Below are 6,457 nucleotides of genomic sequence, written 5' to 3' on the forward strand. Positions count from 1 at the left end.
TTCACCCATTCTCTTGGTTATCCACTCAGGTCTGAGAAGAGATTAAATTAATGAAAACCTGACTCTTGACATAACCTAATTTTTTTCAATGGTTCCCTGCAACACAGGGATCAAGTTGTCAAAAGAGTTTGTGTGAGTGAGGGGCAGAACCTGAGCTACTGGTAAATGTCTTCTTCACTCCTTCAGTAAGGAGTGAGCAGCAGTACTGATGGAGCCTGCTTTCTGATGAATGGCATTTCTCTTCATTAGGTTTTGGTGCCTCATGGTAAGGTCTGGCAGAAATCTTTTCCCTGTTTTAGGTTTTCTAGAACCAAGGGGGTCTCTGAGGCCCAATAGGTTTTTAATTTGTGGTGTATCCTGCCATTCAACAGAAGCAGAAGTAAGGTCTCTATTCTCTGCTTCCAGGACTTCATTCAGAAAACTAGGTGGACATGCATGAAGTTTTGTTTTTAAAGATCATCTTCCCTGGATTTAGTCAACATGCCCAGTGATTTCTTTAATCCCTAAGACTGAATGGATGAGCACACATATCATCTGTGTGCTCAGGGAACACCAAGAAATAGATACATATTTTAAATTCATTTGCTTCTAAGCTGTTCTTGTCTACTAGGCAGATTTTCTTTGTTAATTAACATAAGCAGCTTTTCTTTTCTCATCATTTTTCCTCCAGTGTCTTGTTACTTGCATTTTGTTATATGAGCTTGCTAGTTTTAACACTAAAACAACAATAGTTCACATTATAATTTAGGTTTGGTTAGAAGCCCTGTGGTGTTACATGTTCCATTTTGGTGTGGTTTTGTCTTTTCTTTCACTAAAAGTGAGTAACAACAAATGATGTTCTAAGGAGAAGGAAGTTTGTGGGGGGGGGTTCTAGTTGTGTTGGCATTTTTGTGGCTTGTTTTTTTTTTTTCCCCTCAGTTGCCTCTAGCAGAAGGTCACATGGGGCAAATCATCATGAATCACACGCACTGACAGTATCTCGATGTAGAACTTGTCCAGAAAGAGAGAAAATTAACTCTTACATAAGCTGGAAACTGAACCCAGCTATTCTAAGCTGATTCTAAAATGTTAGAGTAAGACACTCCTGATAGCTTTAAGGAAAATATTCCATGTGTGCTTTGAGAGTTGAATCCCATTTAGAAACACCAGCTAGTGAAGACTGTAATTGCTTGCTTTGTGATATGAGGTGGAAAATGAGTACTACTGTATTGTTCTGAAGACTTAAATGCTACCTCCTTGTGTCTGTGGAGGATTTTGAATTGTGTCTTTTGGCAAGGTGACCCGTTTGCTCCTGCCCTAAGGAGTGAATAGCTGCTCTTCTGTGTGCACATGCATCCTAGAAGGTTTAGCTCCTGTCTCCAGTCGCTATAGTAGATGCCCTTCCCCTGTATTTGCTTAGTAAACATAACTCCTACTAATGCTGTTCCCCCTCATTTCTTTCCCATGAAGCAGCTCATTCTAAAAATCCTCAGCTACAAGATGAACTATAGAAGCCTTCTACTTCTAGAAAAGGGAGAGTGAATATAATAAATCTTCTTTGCCTCGTTGGTGGGATACTGACCCTTTCCCACAGCTCCCTGTATGTGTTTATTTCCAAGGAGGACAACTCTGTTAGCCATTGCTTCCTTGCTATCTCTTGCTAAGGCTTTACCCATAAAGCAGTGATCTTCAATATTTCCTTCCAAGGCAAAACTACTCCAGGAACACAGTTTGCACTGACTTGTCACAGTTCATTAGGCCCAGCTGACTTCAGCTGATGACATACATGATTTGGGTTTTTACCCACTATAGAACAAGAGCAGAATTTCAGGTCTACTATCTACATTGCTGAGGATCTAATTGTTTTCTTGGTACTCCACCAGCTGAAGAAGTTTATATATATGCATGAAGCAAAACTTAAGTAAAACTTGTTAGATCTTGTAATTCCTCCCACTGTATTTCCCAGCATTACAGATAGTTTTATACAATCACTTTGTTTTACTGAGCATTACACTTGCTAAATCTATAGGCAGGAACAGGGAGTCTTGTTGTGCTCCTCTATTTTGATCACTGAAACCTGCAGGGAGTGTCAGAGCTGCACTGTTTGGGCCAATGACCCTCACATTGTGACTCTTCTCTTGACCTCATACTTCTTTATTTTCATGTATTCACTTCCAGAAATCAGTCAAATCAGGAGACCCACAAAACAGGGATATCTGAGATATCAGAGGTGCAAGAACCTACTGTGTCCCTGCATAATTCTCAATTTTATACTTTTTCATGGTCAAGAAACAACTGAACATGGCACTTACTAACATGGACTAGTCGACAAGGTAGTGATCAGTCAAAGGCTGAACTCAGTAATGTCAAAGGTCTTTTCCAACCTAAAGGACTCTGTGATCCTGGGAAATAAGCCCCGATCATACTTCCTTCTGGTTACTAGCTGAAGGAGCACAAGATTCAAATTCTTCATTTTTCCTCAGCACCTGAGACACTGGGATGCCACCAAGTTTCCATTCAAGAGGAATACAAACTCCTCCTTCTGTTGGCTAAAGGTGGCTTCAAAGATCAGTGCCTGAGTCAGGTGACCACTTACCTGTCACTGTGCTCAGAGGAGCTGAGTGTATGAGAAAACAACATCTCAAGCCAGGCTCTGAGGAATGAAACTTTGCAGAAGACACTGGGCTTTCACATGATCAGGATAGGAGTACTCCTCCACAAGACAGAGAAGCTAAACAAGACCCTCCTTCTGTGTGACTGTGTTGGTCTTTGGTTTGGTTTTGTGTAATTTAAAAAACAAAAAAATAAGACCTTGAGTGCCCCACGTTCACTACCTCACTACCACGTAGGGAAGCAAACACAGTACTCTAGCAAACAAGTTGGAAATTCAAGGCCACTCTTCAGGGTAAGTCACCTCAGAAAAAAGCATTTTCTTCAAGGCCAAAGTGGTAACTTGACCACTGCTTCAGTGACTTGACTTGTGCATTCAGCTTTTTTCCCTCTTCCTTATAATGCAAGGAAATACTGAATTATGCAAAGTAAAGTTACCCCACTGTTTGGTTATTTTGGGTGTTTTCCCTACTTTTTTTTTTTTTCTTTAGTTAGGCTGTACTCTCAAGGTTGCTTTTTTATCTTGTTCTGAAAAAATGCTAGAAAAAAAAGGATTGGGTTTGTCTTGTGGTCTCTGTTTTAATGTTCCAGTATATCTGAGGCAACCCGTTTTTCCTTGATTTAGACAAAACCCTCTGGTTTTATTGCATCTTTCATTCTTTAACAATTTTCCCTGTACCTGTGTTGTGTGTAGAAGTAGGGTCCTAGAAACTACTGTCACATTAGAATTCTGAAGCTGTGAAAACGGCTGTAATATCATATTTACTATAACATTACTTCCTTGAAAAATCCCTTACTCTTGGAAATCAGATTATACAACTCCATCTGCCCTGGTAAGAATTAGGTTAACATCTATTTTGCCTGCTGGCAGGCTAGAAGACTTTTCCTTTCTTTCTTTCTTTCTTTCTTTTTTTTTCCCCCCCTTTCAAATAACTACATCTGAGGGGGCTGCATACAAAGCTGACAACATATAACTCCAGGATCCATGTGCCCTGCGACACGGAGGTACAATAATAAACAGCCCATAACAGATTATGATGTCCAGATACTACAGCTTTCAGAGTACAGATGGTGATGCTGTCAGGAAATATCAGCCCTTGCTCTCTAAACGTCTGTCACATTTCATTAGGGTGCCCAGATGACTCTTTCCTCCACTGCTGAGGCTTGACAACAGATAACAAATGAGTTTTGCTGGTAATTGCCCCGTTCCTTATTATTTTGTGATCACTTCACTTCACCCAAGCATCCATATCTACAGAGGCAAAAAATACTTCCACATAGGAATTTTCATGTTGTTGGTGACAACAAATGTGTTGTCACTCAGGGAAATGCCAAATGCTCTGCAAATGGCCAAAAGAAACCCATTTTCCTCTCAGTACTCCTTTCTAGAGGAACAATACATCAACCTAAGGCTTCAGTGTACATTTGCAGACACCTGCAGGAGACAGACAACTCCTCTTTGTTTTGTGACTCTTGCTTTGGGTATTAGACTATACTATGTCTCTCTTGTTGTCGTTTTGCCTTTACCTTGGGCTGAGACTCCGGCAGTGCAGTCACATGGAGAACAACAGGGTTATAAAGGGACAGGATGAAGCCATGGTTTTGCCCTAGCTGCACTAGAGCAGAGCTAAAAACTCTATTTCCTCCCCTGTCTTTCTGACATGAAGTAATGAAGCAACAGGGTTGGGGGACCCTGGCCTCCTCTGTTACATTACTTTCCCTATCAAAATATAGGACATCACCAGACCACACTGAAAGGTACAGGAAAAAAGGCCCTAAGTGGTCACTGAAGACCCTTTAAACATCAGCACAGACTCTGAGGGGATGCTAGATCTACAGCAGTGCTCTGAGGAGGCAATTTTCCTACAGATTCATCCTACAAATCTTTATTCCTTTATAACATAAATCATGCTATGTTTTGGGGTAAATGAAACAGCAGTCTCTTTTGGGAAAACAAATTACTTACCAACAGAAACTTGCCCAGATGAGAGAAGATCATCACTGCTCAGTCTTTCTTGCCTGCTTTATGTGTGCTTTATGCACGAAAAGGAATCCTAAATACAGTAATTTTGCTGTGAACACTCTGATAGGTCAAATCACATCCCCCTATTAATTTTTTAGGGTCAGGCTTAATGCATGACAACAGAAAGCTTGTGACATTATGTGACACGAAACCCACAACTAAATGTATGTCTCAGACTGTCAGAATTGTTTTCATAGTCAACTCCATCCCAAAAGTCTTGCACACCACTCCTCATTGTTCGTGGTTTGCTGACTAGTTTTCTGTTTGTATTTGTGGGAGAGAGAGATAGGTTGGTGCCAGTCTTTGTCTTTTTTTAAAAAAGTCTTTCTTTTGCTGTTAAGGGGAAACCATTAACTTATCTGGAAACAAAGAAAACTTGCTCTGGCTTCAGCTGAAAGAAATCAAGGGGTGAGAGAGCAGCTGCACTTTTGTGTTCACAGCTGATACGTGGATAGATTCAGAAGCCGTTAGTAACTTCAAAACACAAAGATTTCTAAGGGTGTTTTCTGGAACATGTCAGAGCAGGAGTAGCTGATAAATATTCAGTAGGCTTTACTTTTCGCAGGCAACTTTCCTGGTACTATAAATGAACTTCTTACGATTTTACTCTCTATCACCCATAGTGGTCCTAAAATCTCATATGAGCAGCTTCTTGGTTTTACATATATTCTCAAATGAACCTCCTAGGGATAAATCAATGATAGGGAGTATTTTTTTTCCTAGCAAATGGGGTAAGGGATTTTATAAGTCATCTCTTTTCACATACTAGCTCTACCTGTCTCTCTGCAAAAAGGCAGCCTGCCAAGTTAGCCATTATGCATCGCTCAGGGCAAATCAAGAAGAAAAGCCAAAGGCTCCAGCCGAGGTTTAGAAATTGTACGTGCGTATGTTTTAATTGCATTAAAGGTGCATGATGTTCCTGTAAGAACAACACCTGGAGGGGCACTGGCTCTAGCTCATTCCCATTTTGAAGTCTGCAGTCTACCTGTTTTTAAAATTATTGTTATTGTTTTAGAAGAGTCATGTAAATAAATCAATAATTTGAATGAGCTATAGAATATTTTTCCAAGGAGCTGAGAAAATATTAGTCATGTTTGCCTTTATTTCTGAACCCAGTTGCAGTTAACGAGCCCAAGCTCTTAAAAATCCTGGCAGGATTCTCACCATCTTGAAAGAAGCCTAGATTTTACCCAATTACACTTCCAACACTGGCTTCAAATCTGCAACTGCTGCTTTCATGTTGTACAAATTGCAGTCCATATCTTGGCAACAAACCATATGCAAGAATGCACAATGAGCTCAGCTGAACCTGAGTTACCCATCTATGTGATCATCTGGGGTCAGTGGTGAAGTTTTCTTTGCCTGACTTCCAAAGAAAGTGAGGTTTACATGCTCACATTAGCTGTCAGGACTTGTACCTCCTGAAATCTTTTGTATCTGTTGGCCCATGCAATGAAACCTGACAGAAGGGTCTTGGGATGTGACACCCCTTCCTGCTCAGAGATGGAGCGTCCAGGGAAAAATAGTGGGGAAGGCTTGATTTTGAGGGATGCTTTAAGGAAAAAACTGTTCTCCCAAGCATGCCTGAACTACACATTCCACATATAACCCAGTTACTCTAGGGAATATTTGTAACAGGTCTTACTTTATTTTGAGACATTTCAGTACATCTAGGCTTTTGGAGATTGCAGTGGCTTTTTTAAGGTTTTGAATTCTTTACGAAAATTACAGGAGCCCTCTTTGTTTGAGATCTAGACAGCAATATTTGCTATCTAAGCAAATATTTACAAAAGGCAAACACTCTCTCCATAGGTACTTTCACAAAGGAGAGGAAAAATCAAAATT

Source organism: Corvus cornix, chromosome 2 (genome assembly GCF_000738735.6).
Source record: "Corvus cornix cornix isolate S_Up_H32 chromosome 2, ASM73873v5, whole genome shotgun sequence".
NCBI classification, from domain to species: Eukaryota; Metazoa; Chordata; class Aves; order Passeriformes; family Corvidae; genus Corvus; species Corvus cornix.